We start from the raw sequence: 20,244 nt of genomic DNA on the forward strand, positions 1-20,244 counted from the left end.
GCAAAGACCGAAGCAGAGACATAATCAGAGAGGCCCCCGGGCAGGTGGTCCCAGAAGGATTGCAGTGAATCTCGCTGCAAGGCTTGCTCGTTCGTTTCTTGAGAACCTAGAAGCAAAGGTGGCCCGTGGGGGAGGGTCAGTCAGCAAGAGCAGGGGTCCTGGTCTTAGCCTGTCATCGCTGGGAGATGCAGTGTGAGGCCAGGAGCAGAGGCATCGGACGTGAGTCACGATGTGGAGTCCAAGGTGGGGCCGATACTCGGGATCCAAGACGCGTCTTCAGCAATGGCCGGGAGGCTGGGGGGCCGTCACAGGCATGCAGCCGTGCCCGTGTGTTTTATTCATTTTTCCTTTTCTAAAAGTTTGTTTATGTATTTTGAGAGAGCGAGCATGAGCAGGGGAGAGACAGAGAGAGAGAGAGGGAGAGAGAGAATCCCAGGCTGATGGCGCAGAGCCTGACGCGGGGCTCGAACTCCCGAACCGCGAGGTCACGACCGGAGCCAAAATCAAGAACCGGGGGCTTCACCGACCGAGCCACCCGGGCGCCCCTGAGCCCATTTGTTTTAAGGGAGCAAAAGCCAGGCCTTCCACGCGACCTCGGGAAAGTCACTTCCTCTCTGGCAGATTTCCCGGTAGGGGAAATGGACAAGTAGCAGGTGTCACGTGCACCGGCAGGGGAGCGTCAGGGGGAATTAAGCTGTGGTTCTCAACCTTGCACGTGGGGGTCTCCAGGAGTCACTGAAACAGTCCTGGGGCTGAGGTTCCATCCCCAGAAGTGCTGGCTGAGTCGGCCTGGGCGGGGCCCGGGTGCTTCCCGTAAAACTCCCCAGAATGGTATTGTTCTTCGGCATTCCGCATCACGGCTGCCCTTTAAACGATCCTTGGACCCGTTCCTAGATTCCTTGCCAGGAGGCCTCCTGTTCTGCCAGGGGTTTGCCTGAGGGTCTCTGGTGTCTCCCTAAGAGCCACCTACTGCGGGGTTCCCAGCCCCCAAGGTCATTGGTGGCTGCCCCCCCGCTGGCAAATCTCCTGAAGCAGTTTTCCTAATCACCTGTGGATCCTGCCTCCCTCGCCGTGGTTACGCCCCTCATTTCGTTGAAGCCACGGAGCATGTGCAGCAGTTTCCGTTTTCTCGCAGAACCCTGGCCGGTGTCCCAGAGGATTCTGTCACGCAGCCAGGCCTGACGATCATTACTGCAAACCTTTAGGCTGGAACTTTATCTTCCTGAGCCCTGGTGGGTGACACCTGCTCCGTTGCCTGCCCGAAGCCACCTGTCGTGGATTGTTTGGGGACCGCAGAGCCTGTCCCTTCTCAACGTGAGCTGTTGGCCCTTCCACCCGGTGGGGGAGACAGTTCCTCCTTGAATACGGGTGGGCCTGGCGACTAGCGTCGGCTCGTAAAACACGGCAGAAGTGATTTGGTGACAGTCCCCAAGCCTCAGGTTGCAGAGGGCTCGAACCTTTGCCTCTTGGGACGCTAGGTAGGAGACCCCCAGGTAGGAAGCCAGTCGAGGCTTCTGGGGAGGAAGCTCATGGCCACGTACGAGCATCCCATGGATGCTGTAACAAATAACCACCAACTGTGTGTCTTAAAACCACACAGATTTATTAATGTACAGTTATGGGAGCCCAGATTCCCCAAATCAGTCTCCTTAGTTTAATTTTTTTAATGTTTATTCATTTTTGAGAGAGAGAGAGAGAGAGAGAGTGTGTGAGCAGGCGGGGGAGGGGCAGACAGACAGGGAGACGCAGAATCCAAAGCAGGCCCCGGGCTCTGAGCTGTCAGCACAGAGCCCGACGCGGGGCTCGAACCCACGAACCGCGAGATCACGACCTGAGCCGAAATCAAGAACCAGATGCTTAACCGACTGAGCCACCCAGGCACCCCCTAGTCTCCTTAGTTTAAAGTCAAGGTGTTGCCAGACCCGCATTCCTTCTGGAAGCTCTAGGAAAGAACACTGTCCTTGATTTTTCCAGATTTCAGAGGCTGCCTCATTCCTTGGCTCAGGGCCCCACTGCACCCCACCCTATGCTTCTAGCATCATGTGTATGTTCTTTTCTGACCCTGACCTTCTGGCTTGCCCCTTTAGAAGGACCCTTACGACCACTTTGGGTCCACCTGGATAATCCAGGATAATGTCCCTATCTCTCAACCCCACCTGCAAGATCCTTTCTGCCATGTAAGGTCACATGTTCACAGGTTCTGGGGATGAGGTAAGGATGTCTTCAGGGGGCCACTATTCTGCCAACCACGGATGGCCATGGGAAGTTGCATTTGGCCCACAGGGTGCCAAGTGACCGGTGGCCCCCTCCGCCATGTTCTAGAGAGTACCGCCATGGTAGCACAGAGGTCATGCTTCCTCAGCTGCTCCTGGGTAGCAGGGTCCTAGGGCCGGGTCCTCTGACAGGGCTTCCCATCAGCTTCATGGAAGCTTCCCCAGACCCTTGCTCTAAGTCCGGTCCTGCCCTACCTCCCCTTTCTCTGTTGTTTCCCCTGGGCATTGACCGCATCATGATCTGATGGCTCCTGGGATTTCTCTGCCTCCCTTCTCATTTTCCCCTCACAGAAGTTTCCCCGATAAGCCTCTTAGATGTCACATCCCGACTTGGCATCCATTCGGAGGACCCACATGGGCGCGGGTCTCCCTGGGGGTTTCAAAACGCCCAGCCGACAGCCAACCCTACCTTCCGGCCTGTGAGCGAGGCCAGCGCGGACCGTCCCATGCTGCGGGCCCTTCCATAAATCACAGCCACACGAATGTGTCAGAAGCCCGCAAAGCAACCTCCTCACCCGAGGCACCGAAGCTTAATTGTTCCCAGTCCCTAACTTTCGGGGTGTTTTTTTTTCAGGGTAGAGAGGCTATCACACCACTTGAGAAGATTGAGAGAAAATAAGAAAAAGGTAAGCTGGTAGAAAGCAGGATTTTGTGGGCTCAAGAGTGGCGTGGCAAGGCCGCCGCTGGCCAAGGAATCCTTCCCGGGCTGAGCTGTCTTTCTGTGACCCATTCTGTCTGCTCGACCTTGCACTCCAGATCCCTCCGGCGGCCATGTTCACACTTGGATTCGGGCCTCCGGAAGCTGCACCTGTGGGTTCTGGCCCCGCCTCTAACGGGGTCTCCGTGCCCACCCATTCCCGCCTGGCCAGATACTCTCGGCCTTGGGTTTGATAATGAAATTCTCCCATTCCTGCTCCACCCGTTGAGCTGTGTGCTCATCTCATGCCTCCAACCTGACTCCCCATCTCTCTGATCCCGTGCCGGGCGTCACCCTCTGACTGCGCCCCCGTGGGGCGCCCCGGAAAACCTTGCCTCAAGGAGTTGGCCTCTTGGCTGAGCTTTGGGGCCGGGACCCAGCCCCAGCAGTCCGTGGCCCTTTCCCTGTTGACATTGTCCCGTCTTCTGGCTTCTGGTGCCTTCCTGGATCCCACTGCGCTCCCGTCCGCTCTGTCCTGCTGACCTGCTCTCCAGCACACCAGGACCTCCCTGCCGGAGATTTTTGACTTCTTCCAGCCAGCAGGAGCACTCAGCCTGACCCAGACGCCTCTCCCCGCCTGACCCCGAGGAACTGCAACATTTCTCAAGTCAGCAGCCACGTCTTCCAAAGGGTTATTCTGGCCTTTCCCCGCCAGGGTGGATTATACCTGCGACAGAAGTTGTTCACTGGAGAATCCTTTGCTGTGCCCGAAATGGTTTTCAGGTGGCAAGAATGCACTTGATTCCTGGACAGGCATTTTCCATCGGAGAGGACAAATTTTAAGCCCCTTTTCTGCACTGCCGTAAGTCAAAGGACTGTCAGATTAAAAAACAGTAGGAAGAACCAGCTCTTAGGGGGAAACGTGAACACTTTCCAACCGTGGTGAGTCAATGGCACACTGAAGGCAACATAATGAATCCAAGATACCCTTTTTTTTGTTTTGTTTTCCGGAAATAAGGTGTCTTGGAGACGCAAAGTAATAGGAAATCTATTAGTCGCTGTCTTGCCTGAAGCGTTTTTTGATGTTAAATTCCCTTTATGTATCTTTAGGGTATTTAAAGAGATGGCATTAAACGGGCCCTACAATGTCTACAAGACTCCTCTTTAAACTTCTCAGTGCTCTTTTTTTTTTTAAGTTTATTTATTTTGAGAGAGAGAGAGAGAGGGTGTGCATGAGCAGAGGAGGGGCAGAGAGAGAGGGAGAGACAATCCCAAACGGGCTGGAGGCATTTGAGCTATTCACGAACAGCCACTGATGTGGGAGCTTTGACATCTTTGTACATGAGCTATGCAATCGCACACGTAATGCGGAATAGACACATTCCCGATGTGATCGGCCATGTGCCCCGTAGACACTTCAGGACAGTCTCATACCCAACTATATTTCCTCACATACCTCCACTCTCATGGAAATGTGGTATTTCCAGTCATTTCCGGCAACAGTGACTGAATGAATCCAGTCTAAAAAAGCAAGGAATTGAGCGAGCTGAGATTTTCCGATAACATCCAATTCCATCCCCTCTAACCTCGGTATGTATGAATACTAAAAGGGGCCACGCGTGTTCTTTATCTACATGCAAAAGACAGGTGCTTCCAGGGCTGGTTCATTGGCTCAGTGGTGTCAGGGTGCTGGGCCGACACCTCCGGATTCTCTTGGCTTTTCCTCATGGCCACAAGACGGCTGCTGCTGTTCCAGGCATCGGGACCACACACAGGGATCTGACGGAGAAAGAAAGTGTCAAAACCAAAAGTGAATTTTCTTCAGCAATTTCTTTTCCACTCTTCTTCCCCCCTCCCGAATCGGATTAAAATCTAGCTCAGAGAAAGGAAATCCCATAGATCCTAGCTGGCCGGTGCTGAAAAGGACTCCAAAATAAAGTGATCTAAAAAGTCCAATAGTTCCCCCAACTCAACAAATATAAACGTTTTCTTCTTTCGCAAGCGCAAGCTCCCCGTTGAGCGTTTCAGGATGCCAGGCGGCTTTGTTCCACGCACTGACTCAGGAATCCAGGCCGATGGCTTCCAAAGTCTTTCCGAGCATCACCCGTCCTGCCAGGGGGAAGGTGGAAAGCCCGGAAGTTCAGGTCCTGAGATTCCTTCTTCAGCAAGTGGCATATGGAACCCAAGCCTGAGTTATATGAACCGGCAGGAGCATAGTCACATGTGGGCACTGCAGCAAACGGAGCTGGAAAACACATTCCCAAGCTGGCCTTGGGGGCAGCCCCAGCTGCAGAAGTAGGTGGGCAGAATGGATTCGGGTTGCCGTTTGCTTCTGTTATCACCCACCGTGCCTGGTGTAGACAAAAGGTGACCCCTCCCTCGTTCTGGCTGAGGGACTTTCCTCCTTGAGTTCCAAGGACGCGGTGCTGTTATGGGCACTCAAAACGGAGGTTTGATTAAGAAAAAGAAAAAAAAAAGAGTGAATGGGGCGCCTGGGTGGCTCAGTGGGTTGAGCGTCCGACTTCGGCTCAGGTCACGATCTCACAGTTCGTGGGTTCGAGCCCTGCGTCGGGCTCTGTGCCGACAGCTCGGAGCCTGGAGCCTGCCTCGGATTCTGTGTCTCCCTCTCTCTCTGCCCGTCCCCCACTCACACTCTGCCTCTCTCTCTCCCTCTCTCTCAAAAATAAATGAACATTAAAATTTTTTTTTAAATAAAAAAGAAAAAGAAAAACAAAGAGTGAGAATTATCTATAGGGGAGGTGATAAATAGTTCTCATCACAGACTTTTCGTACAAGCAAAGGTACAACAACGCAGGGGGGCAAAAAAAAAAAGTGATTATGTTATCATTTGGGGTTTTGTTCCTCGGAGAGTGGCACATTTAATTCCACATCAGTCTCCGGGACCCGACCCCGTGGTCTCTGGGGCAGGGGCTTTGCTGGTGACATCTCCTTATGCCCCCGCCGCACCCCCGCGTTCAGGGTCTGCTAATGACCCGTAGAGATGAAGTTCGGGTTTCTGACCACAGCCGTCCGCTCTTGAACTGCTCACGCCTTTGGGGAACGGGAGCTGGGGGTCAGAGCACTTCGTGGTTTTAGCCATTGCGTACCCCGGTAGTTGAGGACAGGGTAGCGTGGTGCCTGGTTATGTTCATTTCAACACTGGGTGGCTATCGACCTCCTCAACCCGAATGATAAGACGACCTCACCCAGCGTCAGTTGGTGCCCTGTCTGTGTACAAGTTTTTTCTCTGCTCCCCACTCTCGTGGCACTTGTCACATTGCTCTTTGTAACTCGGTCACGAGGGAAAAATCAGTGTCTCCGTGCACATCCCTTCGCCTTATTTGAGAATTTAGGATCCGTGAGGTCAAGGGACATTTCTTCTTTCGGTGTTTTAAAAATTTGTTTTAGAGAGGGAGAGCATGAGCGGGAGAGAGGGGCAGAGGGAGAGAGAAAAGAGAGACTCCCAAGCAGGCTTCACGCTCCGTGTGGAGGGCGCGGGGATGGCGACCCGAACCGAAATTGAGAGTCGGATGCTCAACACCGAGCCACCCAGGCGCCCCCAGAGGACATTTCCCCCGCATCTTCCATATTGTCTGGCAGGAGAGGATTAACGTACATAAATGGTGAGCAAATGGAGTGAAACACCATTTTTCTCAGATCTCAGCCTGACTTCATGTGTCTTTCAGGTCTCCTGACAAGACTGGCCAGTTATATTTAAATGACCCACTGCGCCTTCAGAGCCATAAGCCACACTATGGAGTTTATTAATTAACCAAATATTAATTGTGTATCTATTAGGTGCAGTAAAGTCACCTCCTACACAGCAGAGAGTGGTTTGAATGTGAACTTACTGCTTTGAACTCAGGCACTGCCCAACACTCTTAATTATAGGAATGCATGCAAACCCTTTTTTCTAGTTACAGTCAAATTTAGAGGGGCACCTGGGTGGCGCAGTCGGTTAAGCGTCCGACTTCAGCCAGGTCACGATCTCGCGGTCTGTGAGTTCGAGCCCCGCATCAGGCTCTGGGCTGATGGCTCGGAGCCTGGAGCCTGTTTCCGATTCTGTGTCTCCCTCTCTCTCTGCCCCTCCCCCGTTCATGCTCTGTCTCTCTCTGTCCCAAAAATAAATAAAAAAAAAAAAAAATGAAAAAAAAAATTTAGAGAGTAGTGGGGGTACTGAGGAGATTTCTACCAAATCGTGAGCGTCCCATGGGAACTAAGTTCCCACGGTCGCAAGGAGTAAAGAGTCAGTCTTCAGCCACCTTCTACAGGACCTAAAGTTACTCTGTCTTGTTTGGTCTTCGGTAGAAGCTTCGACCATCATCCTTGACTCGACGTATCAGGAGATTTTGATGGGGCTGACCCTGGTAACTCAGGATGATGAGTTCCGGAAGGAGACGTCCTCTCCAGCGCAGAGCAAAGGAAAGTGATCAGTATTAGCTGGGCTTGGACCCTGGACCTCGCCTACAGAGCTCTGGTAAGTTCTCCTGGATCACATGAGAAAGCATTTATCCTAAGTTGCTGGGCAAAAATGTCTTCAAAGTAGAGCCCAGTCCCTTACACTAGTCGGTCTCCGTGGAGAATCAGTCACAGGACGTGGTCACGAGATTTGCTAGGGCCTTCCCTGCCTGACTTCCGCCTAGAACAGCAGGGCACGTGGGACCACCTGGGCTTGTTCTCAACTGGACTCGCTTGTGTGGAAGAACAGAGGCAGGGCTTTCTTCCTAGGATTAAGATCTGCAGAGCAGAGATAGAAGGAAGCTGGTAGAGGAGAATGCCAGAGAGAAAGTCATAGCCACGTGAACAAGTTTGTACGGATCCCCCGCAATTGGGCCCAGTCAATGCCCTGGAATGTGATTCATCTAGAGCCTTTCCTCCACCCTGGGTGGGGACTGGGGGGGAACGAGGGGCGTGATTGGGGCTCAAATCACTGGCCGCATCCAGTGAGGTGGAATGAAGTAGGAATAAATGTAAACGTCTCCACTTAAGCCCCAAATATGGTTGCGCAAATAGCAAATTTGGGCCTCCTCCTAGATTCAGGGGTTTGGAGGGGCTCACAGGGCTATCACTCTGATGTCTCCATAGTGTATAGACCATCTTCGCTTGGCCCTGGTCAGACGACTTCAGTTTTGAATGATGTTTTTTTAAAACGAACACGGGGGCACCCGGGTGGCTCAGTTGGTTGAGCGTCCAACTCTTGATTTCGGCTCGGGTCATGATCTCACCGTCGTGGGATCGAGCCCTGCGTCGGGCTCTGCACTGGTAGCGCGGAGCCTGCTTCGGATTCTCTCTCTCCCTCTCTCTCTTCCCCTACCCAGCTTGTGCTCTGTCTCTCTCTCTCAAAGAAAACAAAAACAAAAACAAAAACAAAACACAAAACAAAGCAAAACAAAAAACCCAGGCACCCAGACGATGTATAGATTGTTTAGAGGAAATTCATAAACAGTATAAGCAACTGAATTAAAGTGGCTATTTTGGGGCGCCTGGGTGGCTCAGTTGGTTGAGCGGCCGACTTCGGCTCAGGTCATGATCTCGCGGTCCGTGAGTTCGAGCCCCGCGTCGGGCTCTGTGCTGACAGTTCAGAGCCTGGAGCCCGTTTCAGATTCTGTGTCTCCTTCTCTCTCTGACCCTCCCCCATTCATGCTCTGTCTCTCTCTGTCCCAAAAATAAATAAACTTAAAAAAAAAAATTTAAAAAGTGGCTATTTTAATTGTTCTCATTCTAGGATTTCAAGGTGCTGAAAATCTAAAGGGAGCTGGGTTTGTTGAATTCCTATTATGCACACTGTTGGTAGGCGCAGTATGCGAATTGCCCACTTTGACCATTGTGGCCATTGTCCTTATTTTACGGATAAGGACATCAGGGCTTCCAGCCGCTAGTTCTACGCGATTTTCCTGCAGTCCCACAGCTAATGGGCAGCAAACCAGGACTCGCCTCTCCCTTCCTCCCAATTCAGAAGTACACGTTGCTTCTACGACACCGAGCATTGAACATTGTGTGATTTTAAGATTGCATGCTTCGGTGATCCTGAAGAATGCTTCTAAAGTTGCAGGGTTCCAAGACTCCGCAGACCCGGCTTGGCAAGAGAGGTGTGGGTAAGAGGATGGCTGGGGGCGGGGGCGGGGGGGGGGCAGGGAGCAAGAAGGGGCAGGGAGACCAGAGAAATCACAAAGGTGATTATTCACCCCAACAAAGCGTTCTTGTGTATTTCTCTGCATTTCTACCAGGCAGGCCTGTGACCTGAGAACAACTCCCTTGGAACCAGGGTTTTTCTCATTTCCTGGCTCCTAATCTAATAGAAATGTCTAAACTAGTTGGCTGGCTCTGGCAGAGAGAGGGGAAAAACAATCTAGGATCGATCACTGCATGTGAAACGGCATCTGCAGGAAAGATGTCAGGAAGGGACAAAGCTCTGTTCACCCCGGTGCTTCTCCTGGCAACCGCTGTTCGTCCCTTGGTCTCCTGCCTGCACCTCGAGAAAGGTGTCGGGCAGGGTCATCCAGAGGGGAGCCTGGCCAGGGCGCCACACCTCTGCCAGATGCCAGCTGACGCTCTGACTTTCTTTGCAACTTGACTAAATGCCTCTTTGCTGGTTGCCAACCAGAGGGTCGGACCTCGAGTGTCCAGACTGTGGTCTAAAAGAACTCCTTACGGCATTAAAAAAAGAATAACATCCAGTGCAGAGCTTCCAGGGGTTTTCTGAAGCTCCAGCTATCCCCCTTGGACAATCAATGCCAAGTCCTTTCCCAGCCAGGATCCATGTAGCAGGAGGCAGAGTCCTAAAACACCCTTGTAAAACAGTGTGTTTCCATTTGTAATCCAAGGGACGGCACTAAGAATCAACAGGCATGTGGGTGGAGCCCTACCCAGGTCCCAACTACAAATGAGAGCCTCCAAAATCTATCCGTGCTGGTCACCTAACGTACTGGACCCCAGGAGGCAGATATGTCCAACAAAGAGCATTCCCTGTCCTTAGATGTTTATGGTTATCACATTAAATTATTATTTTTTAAGTTTATTTATATACTTTTGAGAGAGAGAGAGAGAGAGAGAGCAAGGGAGGGGCAGTGAGAGAGGGAGAGAGAGCAAGGGAGGGGCAGTGAGAGAGGGAGAGAGAGCAAGGGAGGGGCAGTGAGAGAGGGAGAGAGAGTGCCAAGCAGGGACTGTCAACACAGAGCCCGGTGCAGCGCTCGATCCCATGACCATGATATCATGACCTGAGCTGAAATCAAGAGTCAGACACTTAACCGACTGAGCCATCCGGCACCCCTCATGTGACATTATTAACCAAACCAAATTAAACGCTTCTCAGATTTCACCAAATTTCTCACTAATGTCCTTTTTCTGTTCCAGGATCCAGCTCAAGATTGCATTTAGTTAGTTTTATTACTTTAATTTAATTTTCCCACAGCCTTGTTGCAGTAGAATTGATTATATAAGATGATCACATTAGGGGAGTCAGGGTGAAAGGTCTCCAGAAACTCTCACCTAGGGCTGGGATCGGGGTGGGGATGGGAACATTGACTGTCAAGGAACATGAGGGAACGTTCTGGGGCAATAGGAACGTTATAAATTTTTATTATGGTGGTGTTTACATAGACGTATACGTTTGTCAAAGCTCATCAAACTGTATATTTAAAGTAAGTGTATTTAACTGTATGTAAATTATACCTCAAGAAAGTTGACATTTAAAAATCTTCGGGGCGCCTGGGTGGCTCAGTCGGTTGGGCAGCCGACTTCGGCTCAGGTCATGATCTCGCGGTCCATGAGTTCGAGCCCCGCGTCGGGCTCTGTGCTGACAGCTCAGAGCCTGGAGCCTGTTTCGGATTCTGTGTCTCCCTCTCTCTGACCCTCCCCCGTTCATGCTCTGTCTCTCTCTATCTCAAAAATAAATAAACGTTAAAAAAAATTAAAAAAAAAATAAAATAAATAAAAATCTTTTAAATAGAAATAAGATCACATCTCTCCTGTCCATAAAATCCTTCAATGGCTTCCCAGTACACGTGAAATAAAATTCAATTTTAAAACAATGAAAATAAATCAAATGGCTCTAATAAAATGTTGGTTAAGGTCCTCAAGATACAAAGAGCACTCATTAACCAACAAGAAAATGGGCTTGGGTCACGAATGGGCAATGTATAAGGAAATAAGAATGGGTAATCACATTTGAAAATAAGTTTAGCTCTATTAATAATAAAATAAATGTAATTTGTAATGAAAGAACGGAAGATTATCATGCAGTGGTTTGTTCAAGGCTGGAAACAAAGAGTCAGGCTTCCTCAACAGCCCTTCATCTGAGGAGCTGGCCAAGTCCCTTTCTATCAGGATTCTCTTTTTCCTGCTTCCTAGTCACTCTCTCCAGTGAAATGAAGTGTCAAAGAAAAATTATGTTTAAATAGATGTGACCGTGTTGCCCAGACTCTTTGGCAGAGGCTACAAAGGCAGAGAACAGCATGAAAGGTGCCAAGTACACGAGCTTCCTTAATTAAGGTCCCAGACCAGTGCAGGACGTGCTAAGAGATCGTGAAACTGTTTCAGCCAGCGATGGTCCCACCACACAGGCTGCTTCTGTAGGAATCGATTCAGGACGATGTGAGCAATTTATTTGGAGAAAGGCATTGGTATGTCCCGATTCCCCTCCCATGGCGGCCCCAGGTCAGGAAAGGGGGGGTTGGAGTTGGGGACACGGGGAACCAGATGCTTGACCCACTTGGGCCTGAGGGTCTACGGGATGGGTTTGAACTCACACCGTCTCCCCCAAGGCGAAGACAGGACTGGACCGGAATGGTCTGTGACCAGAGCAGGCAGGGCGGAGCCTGGGGAGGTCTCTGTGTGCGAGATGTTAGAATTGCTAAGGGGACAGTAAGGACAAGTGACCCCAACAGAGTGGGTGAAGGAGCTGTGAGTAGCCAGGGGGAAGAGGCATCGCCATTAAGGGACACACAGACACGAGGTATTCCTGGCGATGGGGAAGGTCTCCAAAGAACCCTCAAGGGCCTCCCGTGAGAAAGAGAACTGCCACACCCCGGAGGCCCAATCGCAATCGCAAAGGTGTCCTTCAAGTAAGAAGTTCCCTGCCCCTTGTCTTTCCCCCTTAATCCTCTGCAACCCTGGAGGGACCCAAAGTACAGCCAGAAAGTGGTAGATTTTGAACAAGAGGGAAAGAGGCGACCTTCTACTGTCCCCCTGTCACGGCTGATCTGGGGAAAGGAGGAAATTTTAAGTGGAATGATAGTTTATTTATTTATTTGCTTAATATTTCTTTATTTGGACAGAGAGAGAGAGAGGAGAGAGAGAGAGAGAGCGCGGGTCAGGGGCAGAGAGTGAGAGCGAGAGCGAGAGCGAGAGAGAGAGAGAGAGAGAATCCCAACCAGGCTCCACACTCAGCGTGGAGCCCGACTCTGGGCTCAATCTCATGCCCGTGAGATCATGACCTGAGCCAAAATCAGGGGTCAGACATTTAACTGACTGAGCTACCCTGAATGAGAGTTAAGATACGACTCTAGACTGTAGTTTTTAAATTTTTTTTTTAATGTTTATTTATCTTTGAGACAGAGAAAGAGCACAAGCAGGAGAGGGTCAGAGAGAGACGGAGACACAGAATCCGAAGCAGGCTCTGGGCTCTGAGCTGTCAGCACAGAGCCCGACGCGGGGCTCGAACCCACGAACTGTGAGATCATGACCTGAGCGGAAGTTGGACGGTCAACCAACTGAGCCACCCAGGCGCCCCACTAGTCTGTAGTTTTTAAAAACACTTAGAAAATGTTATTCTTTGTTATGATGTCTCGCTCTCTCTTTTTTTTTTTTTTTTTTGGCCTGAACGTGATTGGGGGATGTCTGATTACCCTAAACTGCCCTAAAAAGCTGAAAGACTGAACTAAAACGATAAAACGAAAAACTTAACTAGCACGATAAATCCATAAATACATAAATCAATAAACAAAGAAATAAATAAAATATAAACCATCAATCAAGAAACTACATTAATCATATAATTGGGCCATAAGACATGCAGCTTTTATATATGAGAAAAACTCTTAGCACAAGCTTATGCCTCCCTCCTGCTTCCTGAGTCGTCGCGTGGATGAAATATTCTAAATGAACATTTAGGCCACCTTGAGCAGAATCTCATAATGTCCCTATTATCCTCTCATAATGCCAAACACCCCTGGAAATGTTCTGCTCATGGTGTTACATTCAATCCCCTATCATTGATTTCTGTAAGAAATATAATAAGGTTCTTTCACGGAACAGAGCTTCTCAAAGCGTCGGTGTGTGCAAAAACATACCATGGCCATATTTTGTCTCCTTGTTGCCGAGAATTCCTCCAGAAACTTAGTCTTCCTATTTGATAAGAAATGCGGAATTTCGCCCCATTGGTTTGAAAGAAGCCACTTTTTCATGTCGAGAGATCTGGTGTTTCCTGGGTGTCGTTCTACGGACGGCAGATAGTGACTCCCATAGCCCACCTGCCGAACTCTCTCCTGTGATGCATGGGGTTCCTCTTACCTTTTCTTCTCTTGCAGACAGAATTAGCCAGTGATAACTTGTTTTGTAAAGATTTTTTTTTAATTTATTTATTTGTTTTGAGAGAGAGAGAGAGAGAGAAAGAGCAGGAGAGGGGGAAAGAGAGAGAGGGAGAGAGAGAGAATCCCAAGCAGCAGAGGGATTCAGGGCAGAGCCTGATGCAGGGCTCCAATTCACGAGTTGCGATGTCATGACCTGAGCTGAAATCAAGAGTTGGAGACTTCACCGACTGAGCCACCGAGGTGCCCACCCCCCTACTCGTGGTAACTTATAATACCCGTATCTGGTATATGCCCCTCCTACCTGGTCAACCCCTCCTTCCTCTTTTCCCTGCTCTATATGGCGGCTTTAAAACCTGATTTCAAATCTGTTGACACTCTACCCATCAAGTTTGATGGCCTTCCTCTTGTATATGAGCTGGTCTTAGTGAGCCACTTTTCAGAATATGGCAGAAGGGATGGTCTGTGCCATCCAGGGCTGGGTCATGAAAGGTAACACAGCACAACGACCTAGACGCTGTCTTGGGACACTCGCTCTTGGAATCCAGCCACCATGCTGGATCCCAGGCCACATAGAGAAACCTTGCGTAGGTGTTGCGGCCAACAGCATGGCCGAGGTCCCAGCTCACAACTGGCATCCACCACCGGGCCTGTGAATGGGGAAGCTTCAACATGAGTCCAGCCCACTCATGGTCTGACTGCAACCACAGGAGGAGCCTCGAGAGAGAGCCACCCAACTAAATCCAGTTGTGCGACAGATTCCAATATGTGATTGCTGTTGCTTTAGGCCACAAAGTATAGGCTGGTTTGTGACACAGCTGTAGATGATCAGAACATGGCCAAACTAGGGAAACTCTAGAATGTTCATTCTCTCTGAAACGCCATTTCCATTCTGGGTTATATATGTTATGTGTTTATTTATTTGTTTGCTTTTTCGTTTTGGTTTAAGTTTTTTTTTTTTTTAATTTTAATTCCAGTTAGTTAACGTACAGGGTCATATTCGTTTTGGGTCATGCCTTATGACTTAGAATCCAAACGGAAACAACTTTTAGGCAGAGAGCAATTTTTTAACGGCAACATATTGGGAAGAACCATTTCCCTGTTACTGCAACACTTGAGCAACAATACTACCCCAAAGTCACACAATGAGATAGTAGGAAATTCAATGAAATACGACAGAGCGGTCAACATGTCGAGGCTTTCCAGTCTAGACAAATAACATCCTCGTAGCTCCCTGTGATTCCCCGCCAAACCCAATGATACATTCTGAAAATAATATAAGAGTCAACTAACCACAACTCTGAAAGTTGGTAAGAGGAAGAAGACATAATGGTTTGGGACCCTGGCATTGGAGGAAAAACGCAGTAGCAGAGTGTCTGATGCCCGCTCTCACCCAACAGAAGGTAACCCAGACCAGTATGGCCCAGTCCTCAACCCAGCATCATCTTCCCCTGGGTCAAATGGGGTGGGGGGGAGAGTGGCATAACTTCAGTAGGATGAGTAAGTGGCCAAGGGAAGCACCTTCCCCTACTGTTGGGTCAGAGACTCCCCTCCCTCACTGAGAGATGTTGGGGCAGAGACATGGACCTGTCAAGAGAAACCTGCTACAACACACAACCTCCCCCCACCCCAAGGCTCTTTGTCCAATAGACCTGAGATTCTGTGTCACCACCCAGAGACACTGAGAAGACATGACACCAGGAAAGGATTCTACCACAACCGCTTCTGGTCTGGGGAAGCACTCTCGGACCCCTCTGAGAAGGGAGGTGTCCCACCACAAGTACTAGGCCAGGGAAACCTCTGAAGTAGACCATCTCCCCAGCTTTACGAGCATTAAAGAAATTGAACTTGTGATTCAAGAGCTCCACCAAATGAAACCTCAACGAGAGGTCACTACGCATCTATCAGAATGACCAGAAGAGTGACAATACTGAATGCTGGTAAGGGTGTGGAGAAACTGGGTCACCCACTCGTTGTTGGTGGGAATGTAAAATGGTAAAGCCACTCTAGCAAACAATTTAGAGGGGCGCCTGGGGGCTCAGTCGGTTCAGCGTCTGTCTTCGACTCAGATTCATGAGTTCAAGCCTCGCGTCGGGCTCTGTGCTGACAGCTCGGAGCCCGGAGCCTGCTTCGGATTCTGTGTCTCCCTCTCTCTCTGCCCCTCCCCTACTAGCTCTCTCTCTCTCTCTCTCTGTCTGTCTCTTTCTCAAAAATAAATAAACATTAAAAAAATTAGAAAACAACCTTGTGTTTTCTTACTGAGTTAAATGCACAAATATTGCATGATCCCACAATGGCGTTCTTGGGCATTTATTGCAGAGAAATGAAAACTTAGTTCCACAAAAAAAATCCCGTGTGTAGCAGGTTTATTAGGAATAGCCCCAAATGGGAACTAGCTCAGCTGTTTTTCAACAGGGGCAAGATGAAACAAAGTGTAGCATATACATACCGTGGGACACAGCCTAGCAACAAAAAGAACCATTTTCCCCCCTTCGTTATAGCTGAAAGTTAGTACCTCCTTCCACCTTCTTCCTGTTTCTACCATCCACCCCACCCACCATCCAGCCCCTAGCAATTACTCTTCTATCCTATGTTTCCATGAGTTTGAATTTTTTTTTTAAGATTTCACGTACAAGTGAGATCACACAGTATTCATCTTTCTTTGTCTAGCTTATTTAACTTTGAATAATGCCACCAAGTTCCTTCCATGTTGTTTCAAATGGCAGGGTTGCCTTCCTTCTCATGGCTGAATAATGTATCTGTTGAATATTGTTCAATTATATATATTATAAACACACACACACACACACACACACACACATATATATATGGAACATCATCCATTCAGCCATTGATAGACACTTAGGTTGTTTCCATACCTTGGTTGTTGTGAATAATGCTTCTGTGAACATAGGAACGTAGATATTTCTTCAATATACTGATTTTTCATTTCCTTTCAACAGATATCCAGCAGTAAAATTGCTGGCTCATAGGCTAGTGCTGTTTTTAATTTCTTGGGGAAACCCCACACTGTTTTCCATAGGAACAAATTATCCCAAAATGTACATGAATCTCCAGGAATGATGCAGAGTGAAAGTCAATGTCAAAATGTCACGTACTGTGTGATTCCATTCGAATGACGAAATAGAGAAATGGGGAACAAAGCAGGGGATGGCAGGAGTCAAGGACAGGGTGGAAGAAGGAGAGGGTTGATGTGGTTCCCACAGAACAGCACAGGGGACCCTTGTGGGGATGGAAATATTCAGACCCGATCGTGATGGATACAGGGATCTACACATCTGACAAAATTGTGTAAGACTAAGGGCGTGAGCACCCGGGGGCACACGCACACAAAAGAAATGAGCCATAAATACAACTGGAGAAGTCTGACTAAGGTCAGTGGGTTATGTCAATGTCAACAACCCGGTGCTAACATTGTACTATGGTTTTGCCAGCTCCTACCACTGGGGGAAACGGGGTTGAGTACTGCGTATTTTTTCTTACAACTGTATGTGAATCTATGATTATCTCAGTAAAACTTTTAATTAAAAATCATGTTTACGAAGAGGCTGTGATAGTATGCAACAAATTGTTTACAACATAAACCAGAGGCTGTAAAAAATTAAAATAGTCGTAAAATTTATGCGCGGCACCATTCTGGCAAGTAGATTCAAATAAAGTAAAAATCAAAAGTGTATACAATTTAAAGTTAAGAGAGAAATGGGAAATCCAAAGGAACACAAAAAACACCACGTTAAAATTTTATTTTCTAAATTTTCTACCACGAGCACATGAGACTTGTGTGATAGAAGACATAAACTTTCTTAAAGTAGACATTTGTACCCACTCTTAGATCCTTAGTATTTATCAACGCCATTAGAGACCCACATTTCTCAATAAACGCTTCTGGAAACTCAGTCTGAATGGTACATCTGTATGTAGAAGGAAAAGCGGGAGTCTTCAAAAGCTGAGTCTCAATGAAAAAAAAAAATTAGACATCAGTCAGTGGGTTCAGGAGATGAACCAATGGAGGTGGTAGCCATGTCCCTACCCCTTTCTGGGTCCTTGAAACTTGTGGCATATTGGGATCACCCGCTCTGCTCTTGTTGAAGGCTGATCCCCTGCCTCCAGGATGGAGTCCTCTCCTATCCCACGACTGACGGACTTCCGCCTTGGGTTGAAAGTATTCAACTGTGAAGACACGATTTCAAATCGGCCTGCCTGTTTCGGTATGCACAGACCCCTCCACAACACAGAGATCTCTCCGGGGAAATTTTGAAAGGAGGTAGAGGTGCTGAAAGAATCTGGAGAAGATTGTTTTCTGCATGGAGAGTTCTGAGTGAAATTAGGTTGTACCCCGAAGTCACCGGGCTAGAAAATACTGGGGGAGAAAAACGATCCCCTTTGCAGCACGAAGAATAGTGTTTCATTTCTAAATGAAGGAAAACTATCACCGAATTACAAAAGCAGAAGGCACCTGAGAGACCCACCATCATGTTCAACAACATCAGGTGGCCCCATTACATGTAGCCTATAGACACGGTGGCCCCAAGAGTTGTGCAGGGTACAACTTCCGTGACCGTATTCATCAATTCTGCTGAATCCAGTCACTGCCAACACTGCTTTTCCACCCCCTTGTACTGAGATACGATCCCTTCGAGAGGCGGAAAGTGCCAGAGAAGGGAAAGAGTTCGTCCAAAGTCACGCGGCTAACCACAGAACCCGGATTCTTGAGTTTTAGACCGATTCTCTTTCCTCTCTACAATGCTTCCTGGAAGAAATGTGTTTACTGAAAAAAAAATTTTTTTTGTCTTAAACATATTCGTTTCAAGTATCCATGGCTGGAACCCAAACTGGGGCGGTTGTCATAATATTGAAACAAGAGTTGAATTGGGGGCAGATTCTTTTTTTTTTTTTTTTAATTTTTTTTTCAACGTTTTTTATTTATTTTTGGGACAGAGAGAGACAGAGCATGAATGGGGGAGGGGCAGAGAGAGAGGGAGACACAGAATTGGAAACAGGCTCCAGGCTCCGAGCCATCAGCCCAGAGCCTGACGCGGGGCTCGAACTCACGGACCGCGAGATCGTGACCTGGCTGAAGTCGGACGCTTAACCAACTGCGCCACCCAGGCGCCCCATGGGGGCAGATTCTAAGTACAGTTTTCTCATATGAAGTGACAATAATAATAACACCTGCCATTTAGGGTTGTTTAGGGAGTTCATATATATAGAACACTTAGAACAGCACCTGTCATATAGAAAGCACTTTGTAAGTATTAGATATTGTATTATATTATGTTATATTATATTATATATTATAATATTATTACCAACATAAATGAAATGAACAATAAATGAAATGTAGACCCTTCAGAGAACGTGTACTTTTCATTTATGCTTCCAGAAGACTTGGCATGGCTTTGAGAAAGTGCTCTATTAATCTCATTTGATGATGGATGGACAGATGGATGGATAAATAGATAGAAGGAAGGAAGGATGGATGGACGGATGGATTGATGGATGGATCAATGGATGAGAAAGGGATGGATGGAACAATGGAGTGATGGACGGATGAATGTGTGGACGGATGGGATAAATAAATGAATAAATAGCCGGACGAATAAGTTCAAGTTCATATGATTAAGCAACCTGTTAGCTCCATAGAATGAGTCTTTCTCACCAGATGCTTTTTGCATGGAGAATAAAGACAGGAGGTTAGTCACGGATGATATGTTAGAGTTTTGGTCTCTTCAGTGCTGCAGAGTCTGCTAATAGTGAAGAGAGAGAGCTGTCAGGGCCCCACATAAATTCAATGATGGCTGAATGCTCAACTGAGGGAGATGGGAAAGACAGTGTCAGCCAGGCTTCTGCTCCCAGATGCTGAGATATTCTGTAAAGAAGTATATAGAGGGGCGCCTGGGTGGCTCAGTCTGTTGGGCGTCTGACTTTGGCTCAGGTCATGATCTCACGGTTCGTGATTTTGAGCCCTGCATTGGGCTCTGTGATGATGGCTCAGAGCCTGGAGCCTGCTTGGGATTCTGTGTCTCCCTATCTCTCTGCCCCTCCCCTGCTCACTCTCTGTCTCTTTCTCTCTCAAAAATAAATAAACATTAAAAAAATTAAAAAAAAAAGAAGTATATAGAAATGAAACAGGCAGACGGACCATGTCACAGATCACCCAAGTTGAAACAGATCTTATAGATGACCTAAACCATACTCTTTCTCCTGTAGCACACACCCACACATCCACACCCCAAAACCGAGGCTCATCAAGAGAAAGGGGGTAAATCAAGGGGGTGAATCTAATGTGTTCTGACTCCCAGCTCTTGGATTCCAGGACACAGTTTTCTCTCTCTCTCTCATGATTATTCTCCTACCAACCTATCTCAGAGGCTGCTTGTTCCTTAGCCACTTTTGCTAGATTCTTCTTGTTTTCCTGACTTTAGAACATTGCAGGGCCTGGGGCTCAGTCCTCTCCTCCCTTGTCCTCTACCCTCATTCCTTAATATATGTGATATATTATATCCTAAGCCTTTATTTTTATTTTATTTTTATTTTTTTAACGTTTATTTATTTTTGAGACACAGAGAGACAGAGCATGAACGGGGGAGGGGCAGAGAGAGAGGGAGACACAGAATCCGAAGCAGTCTCCAGGCTCCGAGCCATCAGCCCAGAGCCCGACACGGGGCTCGAACTCACGGACCGCGAGATCATGACCGGAGCCGAAGTCGGACGCTTAACCGACTGAGTCACCCAGGCGCCCCTATTATATCCTAAGCCTTTAAATGCCATATATGCATTAGTGGAT

The sequence above is a fragment of the Panthera leo genome, chromosome E3, assembly GCF_018350215.1.
Source record: "Panthera leo isolate Ple1 chromosome E3, P.leo_Ple1_pat1.1, whole genome shotgun sequence".
In the NCBI taxonomy this organism is placed as follows: Eukaryota; Metazoa; Chordata; class Mammalia; order Carnivora; family Felidae; genus Panthera; species Panthera leo.